This window comes from Oculina patagonica, chromosome 11 (genome assembly GCF_052425735.1).
Source record: "Oculina patagonica isolate OP01 chromosome 11, crgOcupat, whole genome shotgun sequence".
Classification (NCBI taxonomy): domain Eukaryota; kingdom Metazoa; phylum Cnidaria; class Anthozoa; order Scleractinia; family Oculinidae; genus Oculina; species Oculina patagonica.
This window is the reverse complement of record NC_135768.1, coordinates 8783911-8809356: the sequence shown is the minus strand read 5'-3', so window position 1 is coordinate 8809356 and position 25446 is coordinate 8783911. Positions and strand designations below refer to the sequence as shown.

The window sequence follows — 25446 nt, the reverse complement described above, 5'->3', positions numbered from 1 at the left end:
TTTATAGTTATTTTTTTTATCACGATTGTTATAACAATTAAAAAACTTGGAAAAACGAACATCACGAAATGTACTCCAACACTCTCGGCGCTTTCACCTCCAGGAAAGTTAAAAGAATGCACTGATTTTTTTTTTTAATTCCCTCAACATTTCTGCAATACTGGGGTGATACAAATACTGCGTGCTGACTCAGACCTTATATGCTTGTTTAAATGAAAAATCATGACTATCTTACTTGAGGAAATGGAATAACGGAGCATTCACGAGTTGAGAAAACGAAAAACGAGTAAGTTATTACGTGTTTTCTTTTACGATACGATACAATACCTCGATACGTTTCTTTTAATATTTATGCTTATTTTATTATTATATTATTTTTCTTATTTAAAATATTTTTTAATCAGTAACGTATTTTTTACCTTGTCCGTTTTAATGTAGAGCTGTAAGCATAGTGGATCCCTTCCTACATGGAAATAAACCGAGATCGTTTCGGATTTCGAGAGATAACAATTTTGAAGCTTTGTAAAATGTTGTTAATGTAAAATAGCAAAAAAAAAAAAAAAATTAAAAAAATACCTCGTAACATGTGATGTTTTTTTAAGATTTTCACGTTTGTTTTGTACTGGTTTTTGCCTGTAACTTTTGCAGATCCCTTAAAAATACTTAGAAGTGGCAAAATAACTCGCATATCTTTTGCAATCGATTTTTTAATGATGATTTTCGTGATGTACCCTGATGATTTTTATAGGTACAGCGAAATTAACTGTTCGATTTCACTTTATCCGTCTTACTTTGAAAATGAAATGATAATGTAGTGTAGTCCCGAGAAAGCATGCATCTTTTCTAGTAATTATTATTTCTAGAATTTAAATATGAATTCAGTTCAGTTAAGCAAATTTTAATTCAGGGTTACTTACTGTGAATACGTTTGCTCTCTAGGTTTTGACGTGAAATTATTTCATTCGATGTCTCTGTTAGGCGCCGGGGTTACCTTCGAGTCTTTCGCAAGTGTAAAGTTTCTCTTTAACCATCTCCTTTTAACTAATTGCATTGAAATGATTAAGTAATACGAGAATAAACACTTCTGTTTCACGACGGAAGTAAATAAGTGGACGTTTAGACTAGATTAAACAAGATTTGTTATTAACAGATAATATCGAAAAGTAGCTGCCTGTTTCAAACGTTAAATTGTGTTTTTTGAGTCCCTCCAGAAATGTTCCCTAATGAATTATTTGGAAGAACAAATTTTGAGTTATTGCTTGTAGGAACGATTTAAAATTATAAGATAGAAGAATTCTTCTTTTCATGCTAAAATTTACCTTTTTGTTATCGGTTTATCTTCTTATGTGACGAGATAACACCTTGTAATTACTAAATATCGTTTCAAATGAAAAATCTAAAAAAGAGCCAAAGAAAGCGGAAAATGTCCTCTCAAGAACTATTATGAGCATTTATTAAATTGATTTTCTAAAACCTTCATCTTATTATGAGGGTAAATAAAAAACCGCTTGGTAAAATGAGAATCTCCGATTGTTTTGTTTTTCCTACCGGAAAAACACATCATTCGAACAAACGGTAATAACTTAAACGGGTAAGGCGAATTAAATTGATTTAATACCTCTATGTAATTATGTAAAAACTATTTGTAATTCCTTAATGCAAATACTCCTTTCAATTTATCTAAATTTCCCACGACGTTAAAAAGATTAAATCATGTGTGATTGGGACCGTTTTGTGATGTAAAAATTTTAAAAGATTGAATAAGACAAGCGTTAAGCGGAAAATCATGCAGTATTTGACAAACGTGAATAACAATAAATTTCGGCTTATGGCAGCAACATAAGTATAATCTCTGATATCTGTTGTGAATAGAATTAAATTTGAATTTAAAAGCTCACAAAAAATCTACAATTTATTAGTAATTTTTGCCTTTTCTTATTTTCTGTTTTCTTACTTTGGAAGTTTTGCTCCAAATGAATTGATGGATTTTGAGCTAAATCAAAGTTACAAAGTTTTATAAATGTATCAAGAAATTTAAACCGTTTGCAATCAGGTTAACTCGTTGTGAAAGTAAAGAACGCGTTATTAAAAATGAAAACAAGTGACATGTTAGTTCCTATCTTGTTAACATAAAGGAACTGAAAAAATATATTATCTTCTTGAGATATCCGGACTGGAGTTAACAACAACTTTATATACTGATACGGGTTGTTATGTTATGGATCGAGGAAGATAACTTGCTAGCTAACTGTGTATTGTTTTGTTTTTGGACTGTTGAATAACCTAAATGTCTCCGTGGAACAAAACAGAACAGAACTGTAATAAATACGTTATTTAACAAACCTAACGCAACAAAATTAAATTACTATCATACAAAACGAGCAATAGCTTGACAGGTAGAATGCAAGTTGAAAAAAGAACCATATTATGGTAAAACAAGCTATCTGTATTCATTTATACGGGTATTCTTAAATCTGTTGTCACAAAGAAGAGGCGTTTTTTGAGGTGCAAATTTTACTTCTCCGATGTAATACTTCGCATTTATAGAAAATAATTAGCGAAATTTAATTTTAACAATAGATAATATTTACAGATAAGGTTTTCTGTTAGTAGAACGCTATATAATAACCAAAGGACGATATTCACTAAATGAAATTCCAGATAAAATTATTAGTAGCGTCTCTGCTACAACACATGCTAACATGGTTACTAAATGACATAAACCTCACACTGTTGTGCTTTATCATACTTTTATTTCAGTAGTCAACCTCGCCGAAACTGACCTCTTTCATTTTTCATTGCTTTTCAGAAATTGGATTATCTTTGCTTTATTGATTATGTTGTTTTTAAACCCTATCATTTGCAAACTTTGTTAGTGTGAAATGTCAGGCTTGAAAACATTTGTTTTTTTTAGGTAAAAGCAAATAGCTAATGGCAGTTAAGGAAATTAATAAAACAGGCCATTTGCCTTTCGTGGCAAATAAACGGTTTTGAAGTATCGGAAGTTTTCAATAATAGTTATAATACAATTTTACCTGTTTTGAATGTGGATAATTAGCTTAAGAAATTTAATTAAAATTATCATTAAATGATAGACAGTAGTTTTGTAGTTAACGGCTGACAATGATAAAACGACAATAATCTCGAAACGTATCTGTTTTTATATTTTTTAACGCCAAACAATACAAAGTAGCTACGGCGCATATTATACTCGGTCGTAGCCACCTTACTTGTTTTCGGTTTATTATAATTACTTTTTGGTTTTTCTTCCATAGAAATCAATTATTTTCAGGTTTCTTTCATTTTGGAAGTAATTTTGTGCATCAGAAAAACGTTTTTAAAATATGGTGACAATAAATTAAAGGATAACCTTGAGCAATGAAAGAGGCTGGAAGCAAGTCAAGAAAGGAGGTTATAGGCCATGTTCGATATATTATAGAGTTTTAACTTGGCTCCGAGGCTTAATATCTTTTGTTTTATTCCCCAAGACTCGAAGCCAACTGAGCTAAAATTCTAATATATCGAGACTGGCCTACTTTGCGCTATGTGCCTTGGTTCATCTACATATACATTTATTTTTATTCGGTAAAGACGTGAGACATCATACCAACTCTCCCTTAAAATAGATTACAAGTGTAAAGCTGAATAAAACAAAATAAAAAAATATCTAAAAATTAAAGAAGATTTTTTTTATTTAGTCCTATTTTCTAGCTTTGCATATTAACACATTTACAAAAAAAAACTAATTTGGTTTTAAAACTTTGAAATGAACTAGAATTCACAATCTTTGGGGCAAGGAATGCCATTCGCATATGGATCTTGGAAAAACATTTAGGTATTCTATATTTAAATACATGGCTTTTGCGTGTTCTTTTCTTGCGTGTTCTAGCCTCGCTGGTTTCGAGACTAATTAAACAGTGAATAGAACTGAAAATTAGTTAACATAGTTAACATCACTTAACACACTGACAACTTGCCACTGACAAATCACGACGTTTCCCCAGACGTAACACGCAAATTTAGTTCTTTTGTAATGATATTCACCTTCACTGAGGCAAAGGCGTATGTTCTTACTTCTCCGAGGCATCATATTTCTTCTTCGTCTTTTCTCTTTTTAATCCGGGTCCGAAGAATTTGCGCCCTTCTTTCTTCCTTATTAAGCAAGAGTAGTCACATCTTTACTTCCTTCCCACCTCACAACCCCGTTTTCGAGCACATCTGAATCCGCCACTAGAAACCACCTTAAAACGGATATTGAGTTTTCTTTAGCCCTGTTCGAATTAAAGCTAAGGCACGCTATCACTGCTATGTTTATTCTACTTATTATAAGGTAGCCGTGATAAAAACGCAAGATGAAGCTACCGTATTTCAACTCTGTATAAAATTAAGTTTCAATTTTCTTGCATTAATTTTCAATTTATAACTTTGGAATAAACTGTGTGCAATGCATGATGGGCACGGTTGGCACGCATAGCTGACGTTTCTAGCTTAAGCACTTCCGGTCCCTGTTTTGAAGTTAAGCAGTAATTAAACTTACATTAGAGAGCAGAAGTTGTCAAACTTTAGTTGGTAAAGCAAGCCAAATGTTTACCCAACGGATTATTTGATGGGTTCACATAACTTGGTCAGTTGAAGTCGCCTTCGATCATTCTGCGAAAAGGTAAGCGTGTTACATATTTTTACATGCTTCTGAAATCAATCTTGACCATTTTAATTTATTACTGTGTCCAATACAGCAATGACGGATGGTTTAAACATTCAGTCAACATTTATTGGTACATGTATCAATATATTGAATCTGCTTGGCGCGGCGGCCTAAGGTTATGTTGACAGATATTCGAGAACATTTTGTAACGTGTTGAATGGAATTTGTGTGACTATTTAACATCTCTTCGACATTTTTTTCTGTTCTCGAAACTAATTACAAATTCATCGTGTACTATAGACAGTATCATTTTGATAAGCATACAAATTTTTAAATTCAGAGGCGGAAAAGCGGACAAAAGAATCTTGCTTTTAATTTCTGAGTCTCTCGCAATTTGTTTACCCGAAACATTTATATTTATCTACAACTTTGAAGGCTCACTCTTAAAAATAGTTCAAATAGTTGTCGAAATATCATCTCCAACATAATAACACAAACATTTTATGTTGAACCATTACAAGCCAGCGCTTACTGTATTCATTGATGAGCCCTCTTGAGCTTTCAAAATTCTCATATGGCTCAAGTTTGCATCAATACCATGAACCAATTGAAATACTTTTGTCTGAACTGAGAAGATTAGTCAGAAATCACAAATATGGAGAATAAAGAGTAATGTGCCTAAATTTGAGCCCCATATAAAGTGTTGTCAATAACTATAGCTACAACCAAATAACATGCGTTCGTTATGTCGGTGATTTGCTTTGGTATAGAAATAGTATGCAGTCATGATACAGTGCAGATTACATTCTTTCACTCTGGAACGTTTTTAATATCTTTTTTATATTATTATCGCACCACAAAATTGAAAATAATGTAAAAATATCGATGCCTTTATGACGACCTTCAGAAAGCACTGTATCGGCATGAAACTGATTAGAAAGTAAGAGCTTGCAAGAGCTTTTCAGCATTACGTTAAATGCGGTTTGTAAAAAATGAGGTGATACGCATAGGATCTTTGATAGAGTACATGACGTCTTTTCTCGCCAGAGCTTTAATAGCCCTCCTACGACCTATTTAAAAGCGGCTTATCAATAAAATCAAAATCATGTAATCGTGACATGCCAAATGTTCCGCGTTTGTTCAGAACACGTCAAATGACCCGACTTGGCCCGTTATGTACTACTAACACTACACCCACGCATACTCACGTTTTTCTGCTCACGTTTACACAATTGTACAATATTTTAAATAAAACAGTAATTGCAAAAATGACTCGTATATTCCTTTCGCGGTATGAGTAAATTCTTATATTACTAAAACAAACGATTTAAGGTTTTTCAAGGCTTTATTTGTACATATTTTGATTCTAGTCATTTTGTTTATAATTTGCGGTTTTATTTCGACATCAGTAAGGTCAATAAGTGTAGTGTGTTGGCTTAAGACAACGCGCCGACTAACGGTTTATCTCCTCAACAGCGGTTCCTGCCATAAAATGGAGATCGGAAATGACAGTTAACCGTTCAACATTCTAGCTGAGACGAATTAGCACGCAATTTTGGCCAACAACTTCAGAACTTTTTTCAATTTTTACAGCAAGACGTGTGGCACGTCAGTGGGGCTAAGTGATATATATTCACAATGATAATAAATTGGTGATTAACCCTTTCACTCCTATGCAAGAGTGCCCAAGTTAAAATGAAATGAAATAAAACGACAAAAAAAGGATAATTTTTCATTTTGCCATGCAGAAAAACAAACAGCACTGGTCTATAGTTTTCATTTAAATGGTCACACACTTAGTATAGGGTTTCATCCGCAGAGTTAAAATGCAGACTACTCTCTTGTAGAGTCAAATAAACAGTACCACATGAAAGTACTGCTCAGTACCTTATCTGTGATTCAGGTGATGAATACTCTACAGTCTCAAAACGTAGAACAGACTTGAGCAGTTTGCACAGCAAAATAAACAGACGTTTTCACAATGGAGACATTCAGCCTTAAAAAGAGCTTCCACATCTTGAGTTTTGTAAATTACATGAAAGCACCATCCAATAACTTCCAGTTCAATGATAACACACTAGGGTTTTATCTACAGATTAAAAGTTGGAACTACTATTGGATAATAAACAGTACCACATGAAAGTATTGCTCAATAGCTTTTATTTAAATGGTCACACACTAGGGTTTCATCTACAGACTTAAGAGGTAGAACCACCTTGTACAACATAACAAACAGTACCAGTACTACTCAATAGCTTTTATTTGGTTGATCACACCCTGGAGCTTTGTCCACAAACTTTAAAGTAATAAGCACATTAATTAACTGGTATTTGACTTAGGATGTAGACGGTTTAAGAAGGATTAATAATGAGCCGTTAGTTCTATAAATTTCGGTACTGCCGTTAACCCACAATGAAAAAAATATGTAACCATTCGAGGAAGAGAACATATTTCGATGCTCTTGCAACTGAGAAAAGACCGACGAACGGGATCGTGTCTGAAATCACATGTAATGGGGATATTTTATCCTTGCATGAATGCTCCATAACGATTCGAAGGTGGTTTACCACAGGGCAACTTAATATCAAAGACCATCAAACTGCGGTGGTTACATGAAGAACAAATGACAACGGGTTCCTTTGTTGTTGTTTTGTTATTGGCTTTGCAGCGCGTCTTAGCGGCAAAATCTTCACTAAAATCATACTTATAGTACCGCAAAAATGCTTTCATTTAAATTTGAGTTTTTGTATATTAAGTACTAAGACTGGAAATTTTGATTTGTCTAGTAGCGTCTTACAGCCGGTCAAAGTGCCACAAGAATGTTCTTATTTATTTATTCTTTTAATTTACCTGTAGTTTGAATTCCTACAAGACTCAAAAAGTGAAATTTTGTATAAGAACGTAATTCCTTTGTGAATGGCCACACTCTCTTGGTGTTTTATCTACAGACTGAAACAGAACTACCTTAAAGTACTGCTTTATAGCTGACCGTCTAATTGGGCTGACACTAGCGTCTCATCCTTTCACCAGCGTAATAGTTAAAACCACTTTGTATCATTATGAAATATATAACAACCACCTCAAAGTACTGGTCAATAGTGTTCATTGAAATGGTCACACACCAGGCTTTGCACAGAGAGCTACCAGTTTGTACAACATCATAAACGATATGCCAGTATGAAAGTACTGCTCAACAGCCTTTATTTGAATGATTAATCTTAGGAATTATAAGTCTTCAACATCTTGTAAAAACAGGTCTCGTTTCTTGTTTTTACCAGTAAACCCAAGAGCCCTAATTCACCTCTGATATGGCATAGTAACCAGTTTTGAATGTACGAAACTTGTCTTAATTTGAAGTGTCCAGTGTAGTTCAGTATTAGTTCACTGTAGACCCAATCATTGCTTTCAGTTGCTTTAGCCTGCAGATCTGAAATTGGTTTCAGCTACATGGATGATTAGACTCAAACCTTGTAGAACGCAATCATCTTAAGTTGTTTACGGGCCGATGAAACATCGTAGAACTCTCAGTTGTAATGTATGTAACTAGCTGTAACTATCCGATAAGTCTCTAAGCATCACTATGTTTGTGCCCCTCAGATACGATTTCAACTATACCACCATAGATGTAAAGTTGGTCGAACTTGTGACGAAATCATCGAGTTTTGAGATTTTCGTGTTTTCAAAATTTTCACGCCTACTCATAGAAAATTCTCGCCAATTATCTTCAGGTTTAGGAATATAAATCTCTAGGAAATTATCTTCTGTAGGAAATATTTGATATTGGTTTTACGTGTGCACGCATTGCCTATGTGACCTCACGTACAACATTGGAAGCCATTTTGTGCAGACGCACATGTTCACGATGAAAGCGCGTGATTATTTTCATTCAAGCGCAAAGCATCGAAGGCGCTTTCTATAGTAGATAATTTTTAAAAAAATAAGTTTATAATTTCATTAATAATATGAAAACTGCAGGAAAGAGGTTGAAAAATGCTACCAATTAGTCAAAGAAAAGATCAGGTCTTGCATTAATTGTCAACTATGAAGAACTTGTATCCAACATGGCCGACGTTCGTTTCATAGAAAATGAGTTTTCTCTTGCTTGACGCAGGTTATTTATACGTGTGCGGTATCTGCCTTTAGGCAATCATGCTTGTGCGTTTGAATAGCTAGACGGCCGGTTAGTCTACTAAAAATGTTCGAGTCATCTGGAAAGGTTAACTTTGCAAAAATTCCTTGGCTAACGTATGCTGCGTGCGAACTTAGAATGGCTCTTAACTTTTTATCAAGTTTCCCCCTCAGAACAAGATGGCGATGAAACCGAAGCTACTCGATCTTCGATCGCTGGTTTATTTTTTCCCATATCAATGTTGAAAAGCTTAAGTTGAGATAATTGCTGCAATTAAGGTGTTATGCTGCCCAAAATTACAGACTGGCTGCACATCGACTTTATAATTACCCTTTGGCACTATTGTTGAACATACCAATTTAAGTTCAATCTATATTATAACTTAGATCCATATCTTAAAATAAAAGCCTTGTCCTCAAGGTCAGACAAAACTTATTGAAGGATAACGACCTATCGGGCTATAAGATGTGTTATTTTTAGTCAGGAATGAGAACAGGTTGAAGTTGGATGACAATCGACACGAACAAAACAGCACGATGTGAAACTAAATGTTCTTCCCGTCCTTTGAGCCTTCCACGTGCAACGGAAGACATTATTGAGAAATTAACAAAGAGAAACTCCTTGAAATGAGAAAATAGGTATATAAATGCAAATATTCACTTAAAATTCGTGGGAGATCGAAAGGATAAACAAATCTGATTTTCCCTGTGATTTTCCCAATTCAGTTAACCAAGAGAAAGGCTTTAACACAATAGGAAGTCTTTCCGGGGGCCGTTTACTTTTACTCGTGTTTTCGAGCTACATCAATGTGCTATTTCCTCGCTGCTTGACAATTTATAACGACATTAATATATTCGGCCGCGTAAAGTAAAAAAGTTAATTGAGTAGTCGAAAAGCGTTTAAGGCAGCAGCATTAAGATTAAAGCAGAAAAGCAACTGCCATAGAGGCGACCATATTCATGAAAGGTAACTCAGTTATCAAGAGAGGCCGGATATTTGTTCAACATTTCGCGTGGATAATAAAGCTTTTTTTTATTGATAATAAAGCTTAATTAAACCTGCATGTGCACATTATTAAAACCAACTCAATGATGTTTAGCTTCGTTTAAATCACAAATGGTGAGCCAACTCAACATGCGATTAGTATTATCATGTGACTACATAACAGAGAAATATAAAGAAAACAATTCATTCAACTTTTAAACATACACTTCTGTTTATTTGTGCATGTATCTATATACGGCTTTTGCACTTAATGTAAGCAAGATTAATTCGTAATCACGTGCAGTACAGCAACCTGGCTTACGAGGTTGGCAGGACAGGACCTTGTCGCTGGCATGGAAAGATAAACCACTCGCTATAGGAGCGCGTGACTTCTTTAGCATTGGCGAAACAAAGCTGGCTCTCGCGCGCGAAATCCCACCTGATACGATGTGTTGCATAGAGTCGTCGAAGATTAAGCTGATTTAGTAACTCAAATTAAGGCAAAACCAAAGCGACAGACCGATATAAGAAGTGCCAGATCGTTTGTAAACCTGAATGTTGAATCAGTAAAATATTCGACATGATAAGCAGTGTGAGGGACTGATGCTTACATTTAAGAAGGAAAGTGGAAGGGAGATTAAACAAAAGTTCTTGAATACACAAATTTAAATATACACATTTACTAACTCATTAATTTTCGCAATTCTAATACTTGGTATGTAAAAAATATTTCTCTTTGCCACAGAAATGTCTTTAAATAATGCTCATGTAAATTTACATTTTTTGTAGAAGTTTCTGGGCTGGGTAATATCTTGCTGCATATTTTATAGTCACAGATATAGGTAAAAATAGCGAGGTTTTGGGGGTTATGTATTCCATTCTACAAAGGGGATAACCATAATAAGAATTTTACTCTGCAAAAACAGAGTGCCCAGCAAATTTATCTTGTTTTACAGCTAGACTTTAATTTATGCTGTTGGTAAGGAGCTCTTGCATATATTTTATATAGTCGCCAAGGACAAATTTAAAGGTAAAAATAGCCAGTTTTATCGAGTTACATCTTTGATTATATGCGAGATGATTGAGCACGGGCAATCTAAGCTTACTATAAGAGTTTGAATGGTTTTAAAATTCGATCAAAAGATAACTCCCTTTTCCCTTCAAAAAGTTACAATGAAATGAAAAAACTTATCTGAAGTCTTATCTCTGACTGTTGGTTTAAAGAGAGCTAGAGAAAGATTGAAAGTACGTAAGGATGATGGTTCTGAGCTTTAGCAGATTTTTGAGTGAAAAACGATTACATTTTTAAATCGAATTTAAAATCCGTACAACTGAAACTCTTATAATACGTTTTAATTTACGCGTGATATAATTATGATAGGAATGCTGTCAATTTAACTTGGCACACATTCAGCGGCAACTTTGATGGTGGTTTTCAGTCTCTTAAGCAAATATCGTCAAAATTTAGAAACAAACTTATCATGGTTTTAAAAACTGTAATATACATTAGGCATGTGTGGTGGCCGGGAGTAAAACCAACCTGGTGGCAAACACTGTAAAAGAGCTTAAAAGAATTTGAAGAGTCCTTCAGCAAAATGCTGCACAAACCACTTATGACATTAAAGAAAGCTGGGGTCATTAAAAAATTTAATTGTGGTTCAAAGTCGAATTGATAGATAATTTTGCGTCAATGATAGAGAAATTCAGACAAAAATTACTTAGTCGTTACAAAACAACAAGAAATATTGACTAGAGAATTGTCCGATTGAAATCGCTTTTGGAATCCCACGAATCGTAGACAAAGTGCTATTTGCTTAAAGATTTAAAGAAAAAATTACTGTACGACTAAGCAGCAAACATTTCGTGTGGAATTTCGGAAGCGCCATTTCGATTTTTTTTTGCGGTTCTTGAACAAAGAGCAAATTTTAAGGTAGGCATCCGCCTCTGCTGAAATAATTCGCACATTTCATGCTCAAGAAGTTGTGATTGCGTGTTGCGATTTAAACTATGAAATTTTTTTTTTGAAATTGCTCGAAGGGTAAAAAGGCTAATTATAACCTGGTCGCCATGAATGCCCTTTTGGAATGCCGCCATTTTCATTTAATAATCGCTCTTCAGTCAAAGCCCTTGAAATGGAATGATGCGTGCACACATGAACACTTCGACTCTGGAGACTCTTGATGACTTTAGTCGGGTTTGCTAATTTTTAGAGGTTCCAAACGTCTGGGATCATTTTGTTTTGCACTTTAGATGTAAATGGCAATATAAAATAGTTTTTTCAAGTAAATGATTTGGAAACAAGTGGGGCGAAATTTACATGAAGTAATTAAACAAAGTTCAAGGTTGAACTACGTCACGCGTCAACATCTTAACGATAAAGTAATACTTCAAACATAGTAACTGCAGCTATAACTACGGCTTATCAAGGATTATGAGATTTCCGTTTTGGGAACACGAAATGATATTTAGTATTTTGCGGCATGTGCCGTCCAAATTCCGGGATTTGGGGCGGTTCAAAACGATTCGTGCAAAATGTAGTTCTATTTTTGTTCTCCACCCCGCCTCACGAAACCTTTTACACTACAGTGAGTAATGAAAAAAGATTCATTTAGTGTAGTATTGATTGACATAAGACGAAATAAAGGGCTTTATAATAATGTCACCACTTATTGTAACCTTTACAAAAATGCATTCACTTGTTGAATTTACAAAGCGACGCAAACAACCAGAAAACGCCCGAAGCGCTTGCGCAGTCAACCTCGAAAAGTAAGCATTGCTTTCTAAGTACTGGAACCGTATTATTGAGCTATTTCCAGATACATGTCGACATATCCAAGTCACATGGACGCCAGGGAAGTAAATATAACGCTGAAAATTCACGGAATAGTTTCGCGATATCAATGTAACCGTTTTTTCTTCCGCAAAACCCAACAGGAAATAAGAAAAATGGTTAATTTCCGAGGAGCCAATGAAATTGGCCATAAATGTCTGTACATGTTATATATTATCCTGGTCTATCGCAATTAAAGAGATAACGGATTTTGCGGGATCTAAATACCCTTTGTTAATATCAAAGGCAGCATTCTTTACTTGTATACGTGGGAAAGACAATGTTGAAAAGCGCGATCATGATCATCAATTCCTGCGTGATTCATAACTGAAACTGCCGCAGTTTAACTTTAGCGCGCGATTCAAATATTCTACAATTGTGTCATGATATCATTACTCAAAATGTGTTTACAGATTCGCTCGTCAAGGTTCAACGGTTATGACTCTTCAATAGTACGGACGTGCTAATAATACGTGCTTGTATTATATCAGTATTCTTCGGTGAAAACGAAAAAGTTTTTTTCCATAGGAAACCCATCAAAAGATCAAAAACATAGAGCGTCCAAGGAGGGTTTCTAACCATTCCGTAACAGCTTTCGCTTGTAGTGGATTGAAACACGCAATTTCTATCGAAATACGTCAGCTTCGTCCCTAACAATAGTAACATGTCATGCTAATCTACATGCGAAAATCGAATTTTCTTGAAAAAGCTAAAGAAGGGTAAAGGAATTATTTACTAGAGGAGGCTGAATTTGCATTGCAAAACGACTATTTAATAAAGGCAACACGGTTCATTTTGAAAGCGATTTTAATGGCTCATTTTGGGCGATTTCATAGCATGGAAAATCGTAGCGCAAATTGAAAAGGAAATTTTGTTTCTTGTTTCAATTAAGATTGATTTGCTCTAAAATAACTGGTTGCAGCTCATAACGGTGGGGCGCCTTTAATGAAAGACCGATTCAAGTGAAATATGTAAACACATTGCTTGTCCCACCAGCTGAAATGAAAATGTAATTTTTCGCGCGCTTTTTTTCAAGAGCGCATTTTGTCTTATTTTTAAGGCGCGCGTTGACAACTCTGTCCGAATCATCTGTTACTCTAAGTCGTTCCAATATCGCGTGATAACTACATTCGTGTGGTTAATACAAGTCATGGCAAATTTGAATACATTATCTAGTACGAATTGATGTTTGTATTGTATACAAAAGGCATGAAAGGGTGTGACGAAAGCTTACGAAACAATGAAATCCCTTAATACAATGTAATTGTCGGCTTTTTGTTAGTCACCCAACAGGCGTATCTTTATCAACACTTAAAAAGTTTCGAAAACGGCTTTGCAACACTGCTTGGTTCGAAACAGCGAGACTTCGCGACTTTTGAGAGCTCAGCGAGCGTAACATTGATCGAGAAGACGGAACACTGAGCGTGCAGTTAATATTCGGATATTTCAGGTGAGTTTGTTAGTGGTTTACTTACAAATTCTGTTATGATTTATTAAGTGCGTTAATTTCGCGATCCCCATTTCAACATTTCTTCGCTCGAAGTATTAACACCCTTTAACATCGTTTTGATTAACAACCCGTCATAATTTCCCCGAAATGTGTCAAGGTTTTACGAGAACAACGATTTTCGTGTAAAGTGATATATGGTTTCTTGAAGCCTGTTTATCTTGTAATCAAACATTACGTATTTAAATATAGAGTACATATTTACAAAGTTTACCCCGGTTTTGTCTTATATATCTTCTCGAAACAGTTATATGTGCGTGTGTACTTCTAAGCTATCAGATGTGTTTTAATTCTGGCTATTCTTAGCAAAATTCTGGCTCAAAATTTCATTGCAGCGAAATGTAATTCAGTTTATGTTGTCGCGACAAGTCAATAGCTGGTATAGTGTTGCTAAAGGGGCACTAACATCGTTTTACATTTTTCGTCGAATTAACAAATATTTCCACCCGACGAATTGATCGCAAAATTTTGGTCTCATGTTTGTAAGATGGAGTTGTCATTTTCACCAAGTACCGGACCTTAGTAGAAAACTGAAGTTTATGCTTGTTTAAGCTTGCGTAACAAAATTGACTTGACACGAATTTCACCTGCAGCGAGAAAAAGTTCGATTACAACTAAACACGATCTGGAACGTGTAGTCATTATAAGATCGTAAACAGGATTAGGGTATACCGACCACGGATAGCTAAGTTTTCTTTTTTTATTTCATTCACTAAAAAAGCTGGGGAATCTAAGACCCCAACAAAGAAAATTGTTTTGTGAGGCGACAGTTATCCACACATGTGATTCAAGAAAAACAGGCGGGTGGCAATTTGGGGTTAAGGGTTCCTCGCAGCGATTTACAGTTATATCCGTTCTGCGAAGTTGCGAAGTAATTTCATCATTACATGTGCTTCGAAAAAAAAATGAAACCTTGGCTACAGAAATAAAACCGCGCAAATATATTGCAAGAAAGATTTAAACACCCTGTCAAAAATCTACGAAAGTTCTTGAATGCGCCATCTTAAAATCTTTGAAGTTTGGTAGCGAACCCGTGCAGTTTCTAACCGAGTTCGCTTTAATTTTCCAGAAGGAAAACAGTTAACTTAAACAATCGACAACGAGGTTCTTAGTTGCGTGACCTTGCGTGAAAAGTTGGATTTACGAGTGCCAATATAACGCGCTTAACACCAGTCCGGGTAAAAGACGAATTTATCAGCTCGAGCGAGTTCTAAAACACTACTGGTTAAAAGTTAACTTTGCGCTGGGTATTTTCATTAGGATCGAAAGCTTAAACAGTCTCAGACGAAGTCAAACGGTTTGTCGTGAGTTACCAAGGGAGAGCGAAACTCCAAATAAAAGCCATTGTTCAGGCGATAATTTATGCGAGTCCAGCTTTTCACTGGAGATGCATTATTAATTCATACTTCCATTTTCTTTGAAGACTGGTTATCTTAGTAAAAAAACCGCCAAGAGAAACAATTCAAAAAAGCAATTTTCATTGAAATTCGCCGTTTTATTTTTCTTTTTTGTCGAATTTCTTTATAGCTGTGAATTAGAAAAGTGCTTTTTCAGTTCGGGCCTAAAGGTTAAAAACTCTACCATTGATTCAGTTTTATTTTGATGAAATCATCATCCAATATTAAGCAAGTTACAGCAGACTCGGCCAAATTTTTGGTTTAGCTGCTGGGGATGGTCTTAGCCGTAGAAACCTAAATTTGGGTATATCTTTGTGTTCTGGAAATTTCTCAGCAGTGTTTAGTTAAGTCTCTGTCTAATGCATATTCGTTATTCATTGTATGTTACGCTACATTTAGCGTGTTAGTTAAACAGTTTGCGCGCGTGATTATGACCGTTCCGTGATAATAAGCGCTTTTGTGTTTTGTGTAGAAGAGTGTGAGAATTACTTACTAAGTAGCCAACAACTTCAAAATTACAATTCAAGGCAAACAACACGCAATTCATTTCCACCAAACAGCTGTGTAAAGCTTGGTAAAATATATTTTACTGATTCCAATTGAAACCTATTCATGAAATACAATTTTTGTCTTCCTCAAACGTTGACGGGTATCTTTCCTAAAAATAAATTAAAAAACGTCCACTCAACTGGTTAAGTTCATTTAAAAGTCTGTTAGGTCGGTATTACTGTGCGATGCACTACACTAAATTGAAAAACTAAAACTCAATTGTGTTTGTATGAAGCGTGCTTTTTCTTCGAATTCAATATCTTTTTACAGTTGCCTTAAACAATACAACATGTTTGCGCGGTTTTACAAACCAATCATTTGCTGTTACGTCCATTGTTACCTGTTGAATGCATTGCTGAGCTCTCAGTGCATAAAAGAAAATTTATTAGCGCTCTATGGAGTGAAATAATTACCCATACCGGCTGTTCAACATAAAATTAACCCGTTAATGGTCTGCCTTCCATATTTCTGTCGGCGCCGAGATGTCGAGCTCGAGTTAGACCAAGTCAGCGCTGTCTGTTTTGTGCTTGCTTTTTAAACGCTTCATTGAGACTTTAACAATCATGTTGCGGACTCACCGACTGTGTGATAAGTGGTAGTAAATCCTGATAACGGCCCTTTGTAAGTTTGACAAGTATAAAATAAGTCAATCTTTTCTCGCAACATTTTCGAAAGGTTAAGAATATATCTGAGCGAAAAAATAAATGTCGTATCTAACTTAAAATGCTTCTAACATGCAGTTAGCTTCACTTCAAGTCTTATTTTCTTCAAGCAATTGGTTAACATAATTTGGATGTTAGCAACTTTTGAACTCAGATACTCTCGTGGAAATAGTTTTCTTGTTGCCTGGTAACACTACTCCATCTTGGCTTGACACATTTTCAATTTCAAGCCAGACATTTTGTGTCTTTTTGTTTAGAAACCCTTGTTGTTCATGATCAATCTTCTGAGTAAATATGATCATTCAAACACTTTATTGTTCAGTTACTCCCTAGCAACGTGTTCATCACGGATAAAAGTTGTCAGAAAACCGGACAAAATAAACAGAGTACATGATCGGAACTGTTTTTCCGTGTGTAATAATTGGGTAATTAGCTAGACATTCTACTGGCTAAGCGATAATCTGCAAAGGTTGACATTATATAGACGAGAAAGATTCTTTCTTCAGACTCATCGTTGAATAAAACTGAAGAAGAAACAAAACAAAAAAAAAAAGATTCGTGTTTCCCTTGATATTTATAACTGATGTGGAATTGACATTACATTTGCAGCCCAGTTAATATCGAACGTTATTCACCTCACTTCGATGAATAACTGTTAACCGCTGCGATTAACAGAACACACGTGAAGAGTCATTGATGATGATATTTCTTCATAACATCTACAAAACGTTCTTTACAAAATATTGTGAAAAGTGATAAATCACTTCACGTGTTTATTTAGTAAAGAGGATTCGATAGAGACGCTCTGTTTTAATTTTTTGGGCTTTCAATTTATTGTAAGAACTCACTGTGAAAGCATTCAAAAACAGCCCAAGGCTTTGGTATTGTCAGCTCATTGTTTTCTGAGAAACTAATTAAGTTTGTGGTAAATTCAAAAGTCCCTTGGCTTTTCCCATGGATCTACACAATAGCAAACAATGAATTATTCTTAGCAACTTTAAGTCAATATCCGTTATTGAAGGACCTTTTGAAACGGTCAACTTCAGCTAGGTACAAAGTCGACTGCGTGTATAAACATAAACACAAAACAGCACTGTACTTGGAAACACAAGCATATGTTTTAACCCTTGAAAGATTCAAATACGAATTCTCCTAAGACTGTTATACATTTTCTCCAATGTTAATCGTGTGATTTTATCGATTGATCACAGTAGCTGTATCTGATGATTTCTTATTCTCAATACCTTTCTAGCCTTCGTAAGGAGATTTGAAATGTTAATACTTTTAGAGAATGAAGGTTTGAATTGATTTTTTTCTAAGACCAACATGTTTTCTTTAAAGTTTAAAGCTTTGCATTTTATCGTTTCTCTTAAACTCAGTAGAAAAAAATAGAAGACACGATCATTGAGGGTTTATGCCTACGCCTTGAATTGTTGCAAGCAGGACTTTCAATTTTCGCACAGACTAGTGCAAATCAAAACTGGTTTTGCCGGTTTTGTCTCTGATTGACCAAAAAACAACTCAATATCTTTGTTGTTCTTGAGTTAAAATATTTTCGCTGATCACGAAACTCTGAAGCAAGTATGAGCAAAATCATTTGGGGAAAGTCGTTAAACCCTCCAACAAACATGATTTTGTTGATAAAACCATAAATCATTTACTCATGATACCGGAATATAAGAACTTGGTTCACTTGGGAATTTCTATACATGTCTGCTGTTTCTCTTTAATTTTGCACCAGGGATTAGCATAAACCCCAGTCTACACTATATAGTATTTGTGGTTTCTCATGCATTTTATTTGTTTTTAAATGAAAATTAAAACACAATTTTGTTTGATTTGCGGTTCAGACACCGCGGCTTTATACAAATGATTGAAGTTCCTTACAAGTAAATTGTTTAAATATCTCATTTTCTTTAGCCCCGGACCGAACCCCGTGATAAATCGAAAATGATCTTGATAATTATAATAACAATAGAAAACAACTGGTTCGAGGCAAGTTGGCAAACGCCCGGTTAGAATAATTTATTAAACCTATATAGACTGAATTACTTATATTAGGATTTAATTTGAAATTTTCCTAAATTTCCTCTTTTTAGTGGCATGCAAATAAAGAATCAAAGGGTATCCCGTTTTCCAAAACAACTACATGAAAAAATGAAGAAAATGCCTAATTTACCTGTTTTGCCGCCATGTTAGATGAAATATACCAAGACCTTGAACTTCTCTAAATATTCCGTTCTCTGGCGAAAACTCAGGTCAGCTAACTTGTTTAATTTGACCTATAAGTCTACAATTGCTAATATTTGACTTTAAATTCGTGTGTCAAGTAAACGAAAATAATTTCAAACACTCTATGAGCCTAAATTTGATGACCTACAGTTCTCATTAACCATTTTTCCATTCAAGAACTCACTGAATATAGTGTAGCCATACCAAGTTGAAAATTGCATAGATAATTCCCAAATTTTCATTTTGAAAATATAAGAAAATTAACAGCACCGCAATAAACTACTGCCCAAGAGCTTTCAATTGAATGGTAACATGCCAGGATTTTACCCACAAAATTAAAAGTTAGCGCAACTTTAATATTCTCAAGGCCTACTCCTGGAGAGTGAAATGATTAAAATAGGTCGTAACTTGAACGCCCATTATGAGCTAGTTATGCAATCATTTTCCCGGTCGCGAGCCGAATAGAATCGTCCTTTTGTTCTATCCCAGACTACGCAATTAAATTGGCGCTTTCTAACAAAAAAGCAAAAACAAAGAACTTGCTGTTTAACCAGTTAAACGAGAACAAGCTTGAAATTCCAGTGGACTATTCAATTGAGCAGGTGCAATCCATGATGACTTCAAAACCGGCAGACCGAAACATTTGCGGTCACCCCAAGTTTGGAGCAATGATCAATTCTCTATACTCCATTATGATCTTTTATTATGTTTGTAAGGTTCTGAAGATTTTCGCTCCTATGAGATAAAATATTTTCCCCAGTAAAGCCATTTTCTTTGTTTTCGTGACCTGATGGTACCTAAAATTTGATTGATGCGAGGTGATTTTTAAATCTGCCCAAACGCTACAGTTGATTTCCATTGACAACGGACCGGCGTCAAATTTTTACCCTTCAAACAGCTAATTTTGTAACTAACGACGGACAAATGAGCTCAAAGGTGAACAAACCGTTAAAAGTTTCCTCGCCAACTTCTACCCCTCGTCCCCCCAAACATCAAAGGCCCCAGCCACTCAATTTCACTCCCATATATCTAGACAAACTATTTGACATTGTCAAAAAATATGTGATGATCACGTTTGGCATACTGAAAAAGAATTGTTTCTCATGCAATGGCTAAGTAAAAAAACATAACTGAACAAATCAAAGGTGTGAAAACGTTGAAGAAACGTTTTATAATCATGCTTGATTTCCACCAGTTTTCTCAGTATCATTTTTGTGTTTGTTACTAAACAATTTCTAGCATCTAAAATCAGACGCTCTAAAATATCAATACACATTTAGGTGAGGAGCTTATGAAAATTGAGGAACTGACCATTAAGGGGGATTGTTTTTACTCTATAACTCCAACCTGTGTCTCCACCTTCTACCTCAAAATTAAAAATGTTCCCAGTTTTCCGAGATTTCAAAATACTCTAAGCTAAGATAGTCAAAACATCAAAATCTCTAGAAACTGTGCTACTCAAAAGCATTCATATGAATGGTCACACACTGGGGTTCTATCCACCGACAGAAGTTAGCGCCGCTTTGTTAAGCAACACTCCACATAAAACTCTGGTGACTTTCATTTGAATGGTCACACACTAGGGTTTCATCCAAGGATCCACTAGTTAAAGTCACAAATTCATGATCTTTTATATTTGGCTCAAGGGAAGAGAAAATATTAATAGGTAAATAAATTAAATTCTACTTCAGAATGGCATCATGTAGGGATATATCACTTACCACGAGGCTGAGAAAACGAACAAAGAGATCAGGAAGTCGATAAGAAACAAGCGCATTCTGCAATGATTAATTGTTTAATTGATAACCGATAAGTAAATATGGAAGTTGTTGACGGGTAATCATACGTCTTGATTGATTATCAATTTTCTTTCAACGGTCTTTTTTTCACAATTTTTAATTTACAAGCTCAATACACTGTAGACGCGCGCCAAATTGAATAGCTGAAGAAAATCAGGAATGTTCGCGGTGATTTGTTGTTTGTCCTTTTTCATATAAAAGCAGTAATTCAAAGTGTTTCTCTATTGTCTACCGAAAGAGCGATTGTTTTTAGCAAACGCGCTTTCAAACCGCATAAAAATGTCTTTGTGATGTCTGTTTTTCGAGCGACACGTTTGTGCTACCAAACTGTGTTTCATAGCCTAAAAATTTTCTACTCTTGTGCATTTAAAAAACATTGTACCCGCATTGAGTTTTGCTATGAAAGAAGGTACCCTGATTTCAACTTATGGCTCCTGCTATCCGACTCAAACTGGTTAGAGCGTCTTTATGTAGTTTATAACATTACTTCAATGGCCTTAAATTTTCTTTCGTCGTGTAGCCCCGTGGTTTGGGTTCGAGAGAAGAGCAGACAGTCTAATCTTGTAGCTTTAAGATCATGAAAAGTCGCACGTTTTGCTAATAAGGTAGTTAACAATTTTAACACCTGAAGCAATCTAAAAGAAAAACTTGGCATCTCCTCGTTAGAAACACCCATGGAGTTTGTCTGCGGATGAATAGAGACATGAAAATTACCTGGGTCTTCGTAATTATTTTATTGGTGAAGTTTTCCCCTTTTCTCAATCAACTAGAGCTATAGGAGACGCAGAACAGACAGCTTTGTGATTTTCACTTTGCTAGGCTCTCATTTACTTAATATAAGCGTGTTTAACTACTGCAACACCTGAGTAACATAAACAAGTTTTCTAATATCTGGAACACCCATGGAGATCATAGGCGAAAGTGGTAAAACTGTGACGTCATTCGTGTACCAATCATTTAGTCAGCGCCTTATTACCCGGCAAATGCATTGTTAATTATAATCATTTTTGATGCCAACTTCCTTACTCAACTAATATGTTAAACGCAGTTTAGCGAGTTCAGCACCTGAACCAATCTGTGGACTCCTACAGAGATTGTCTACCAACGAAACAATAACCAGCAATCATTCGGATGCTGTTGAGTTAACAATATGGCTGTCATATATATCAAAAAAATACGAAAAACGCGCCCAACCAATGATGAGCGTTAACCATTTACTTAATATGTGACGATAAACGGCGTTTACATTGATTAATAACTGTGCATCAGTAAAACCAATATCTTCTAGACTTCAATACTTGTTTATTTATTTTTCATATGACCAGGTGTCGCGGTATGAGCTAAAATATATTTATTGTTCTTTCGGTGTCTTAGTAATGTTAACTTGAAATATCTCGAATCATAAAGAAACGAAAAACAGATAAGCTTTTAACTTCTTAATCTAAGTATTCCACGTTTGACGATATGTAACATTTGATTGTTATTTTTTTGACTTTTGAACACAACAACTGTCGAAACTGAATTGTAAAACAGTTAATAAATGGCGTATTGCATGGAGGCTCATTGCGAAATATCATATTTGTTCAATTGTCTTGTTGAAAGCTGATTTAGAGGGAGAACAAAAGAACTTCATTACAGGAATCCGAAATCAAGAATCAAAAATGCCAAGAAAATGATTAACGATAGACGCCAACGCGTCGGAACATTAAATGAAAGTGCCCTCATTTCAGCCAATTCAAAGTTTTTAAAAACTGTACATGAAACTGAGAAAAATTTCAACAAGCTTCAATTCCTTGAGAGTTAAATGATTTTTTTTTAAATGAAAGCCATAACAGTAGTTCATGTATGAAATTCTAGTCGCAGACATGTAAACAGTTTGAGCGCCCTGAGCGATTATTTCATTCCTGTGATTTTCCAAGTTATTTACGATGTTAGTACTGAACGGCATGGTCAGCAAATTCTCTTTTTTTTCCAACTCGATCTTTGGGGTAAAAAGACCTTTCATTCTAGCCGAACTAAATTTTCATATTTTAAATCAGTATCCCTCTTTACGGCGAGAACACAACCATAATTGTGTGTTCTCTTTTAAAAGGAAAATGTATTTATGAATGTCGCAATGAATTCGCATATACCTTCAAGGCCAGCAGCTTTTGATAAGTCGTTAGAAAGTCATCAAATGGCTTTACATTCTCCTTGTTCATGAAATTTCTGAAGTCTTTTAAAAAGAGCTAGGATGCGGAATATCCTTCTCATTTACGATTCTTTTGTCCAAAAAGTATAATTTTAGAGGAAATGGCGAGCAAAGAGGAAATTTTTCACCTAACGAAATGCCTTGGAAAATTATTTTACTTTTTCCCAAGAATCTCTAAATTACACTTAAGTTTTTTCTATTGGCGCCTCTTAGTCGCGATTGCTATCGGCAAATTCTCGATACCTTTAAAGAGATCCTAGAAAATTGCCTTAATTAATAATGACTCACTGAAGAAGAGAGAAGTGATGGTCATTTCAAAGTCTTATAAAAACCCATTAAGCTGTAAATGTTTCGAATGTCCCTCGTACTTTACACTTTTCTCTATCCGAACGCGTTTTTCAGTTTAGTTTTATTAATAGCCCGGAAAGATTAACGAAACAGAAACAAGACAGAATTTTTCTTTGGCACTGATTAATTAAAGACTTTTTTCATATAAAAAAATAAATGAAAAAAAATAATGATTTTGTTTTCTTAATGAGAGAGGGTGAAACAAACTTATATAATGCGGATGGCCATTTCATGTCAGTTAACCACCTGTGAACGATAAAACGGAGCGACGTCTGTACAGGTCATATTAATTCCAACTTGTTTATAGTCTTTAATACATGCGATGATTGAGAGGGAGCTCGCTCAAACATTAAAAGGCCATAAATATCTATCAAAATGCTGCCATGGGGATCTAGTGTAATTCAAAACTGTTGAATAAATTCTGCACCAGTAGTGTTCAAAATACGGGCAAAAGAAGGTTTTGGGGGTGTAGTGGGATTTTATAATTTCATTTTATACCAGCGCCATTGATTGACCGATATTTACTTCCCTAAAGTTTTCAGCTATACGGAAATAGCTTCAGAAATTTACCCCGGTTATATTAGGACTTGCTTGCCCTTAGTATATCGCTTACACACCCACGCAAACGAACAAATCCGTGATATATTTGTTTGATATCATTTTGACTTTAACAAACCTGACACTTGCGGAAAAGGATGTTGTGCTCAGTGACTATATTTCTGTTTTAGTGGGTTACAAAAAACGTAAATGCAGTCATAAGCCACAAGCACGTCCAAATGTAGTAAAGCCCAATTTTTAACAGAGCTTTATGAAAATTTTTCCACTACCAAATAACAAACAAAAATGTGATCTTTATGGAAATTGTTAACTTGAAAGCTAGTTTATTTTCTTGCTTCGCTGTATTGGATTTTGACGAAGGTAAATCAATTGCGTTGGCGCCCAATAATTGTACAAGAGTTTACGTGCAGACACGCATCGTGCCTTGTGATTGGTCACGCACAATACAGCGCCGTGAGTGGTCGAGAACAAGCACAATGAAACCTTTTAACATAATGTAATTGACAGTTGCATTGTCTGTTCTTTGTATGGTATTTTAGTAACCCAGGTAGTAAAGGGAAAACGTGTTTCTACTTACATCACCTCAGGTGGCGGTTGACTGATTCTTATAGCAGTCACAACGAACGCGCTAAACAGTTGGAAAACTCACCGAAGACAATCCGCTTACAACACTCCAAATTTCAGGTGAGAAACCAAACCGCTCTGATTTTTAGCTTGTGAGTGGTAATTGTTTTAAGGGCACTTCTCTGTCATCGTTATATGCAAGATGCTAGCTGTATGAATATGTAAGTTTGCAACGTTGTTACAGAGAGTTTGCTTTGCTTTCGAATAACAATTCGGCGCGAAGAATGGCGGTAATAGACAAGTAAATTTCTGCCTTTTTCTGCATTATGCGTGTGTTGACCAGAGCCAGAACAACTCGGCCAGAAAACTGGTCGCAGAGATAGAGAAAAAAAAAATTGGCCATTTATGCGAGCCTTTCTTTGTTATTTCAGTTCACCTTAAAAACGTATGTTAGTGAATTTACGCAAGGCGCGCTTCGTTACAAAAAACGCGGCTTAAAAAAATTGCGATTACATGCTCTTGTTGATTCCGCTAAGGCGCAGCTTTGCAAAATAATTTGCCAAAGAAAAATGTATTTTCGTGACTTTTGGTTTAGCGATGAGCTATCAGTTTAACCTCGAAGTGTACTCTTTTGTATAATGTTACGGTAAAAAGTAATAGAATATTCTGGGTCTTGGATCGTGGAATATGTACACTTAAAACAACTCGCTATTTTTAGCCGTAGATGGTATGAAATAATGTTCACGCAAATTTCTGACGGCGAAATCTTGAGCAGGTTTTCACAGCTTGGTTAACTCGATGCGTTTACAAAGAGGTATCCGTTACTTTAGAATAAATTATTTACAAATCGAATTATCTATTTTCGCGTTGTTTCAACGAGAAAAATCGGAGGTGCTATTTTTGTAACACCCAAGAAATGATATGTAATCGTAGACGGCCTTGAAGATTCGATAAGTGACTTCCGACGAAATTGTACAGTACTGCTACTCGATGCTAGCCAATATGGCCATTCATTTATATGCATTTTTGTTCGCGCAGTGATAATACAAAT

General features: G+C 35.2%; 2 protein-coding genes across 4 annotated transcripts in view; one reads left to right on the top strand and one right to left on the bottom strand.

The window, feature by feature from the left end:
* LOC144630525 (doublesex- and mab-3-related transcription factor 3-like) overlaps positions 1 to 25446 on the bottom strand; it is a 69907-nt gene that overhangs the window by 26123 nt on the left and 18338 nt on the right. The window lies entirely within an intron of this gene.
* The window catches only part of LOC144629857 (doublesex and mab-3 related transcription factor 3, truncated-like), a 34559-nt gene continuing 13754 nt past the window's right edge, over positions 4642 to 25446 (top strand). Inside the window, exons 1-2 of one of the 3 annotated variants that reach the window (XM_078488091.1) lie at positions 4642 to 4660; positions 24419 to 24515. The gene's annotated coding sequence lies outside the window, so the exon portion shown is untranslated. Of the gene's footprint in view, positions 4661 to 13830; positions 14039 to 24418; positions 24516 to 25446 lie in introns of those variants that run through there. The other 2 variants (XM_078488090.1, XM_078488092.1) reach the window with 2 other exon arrangements.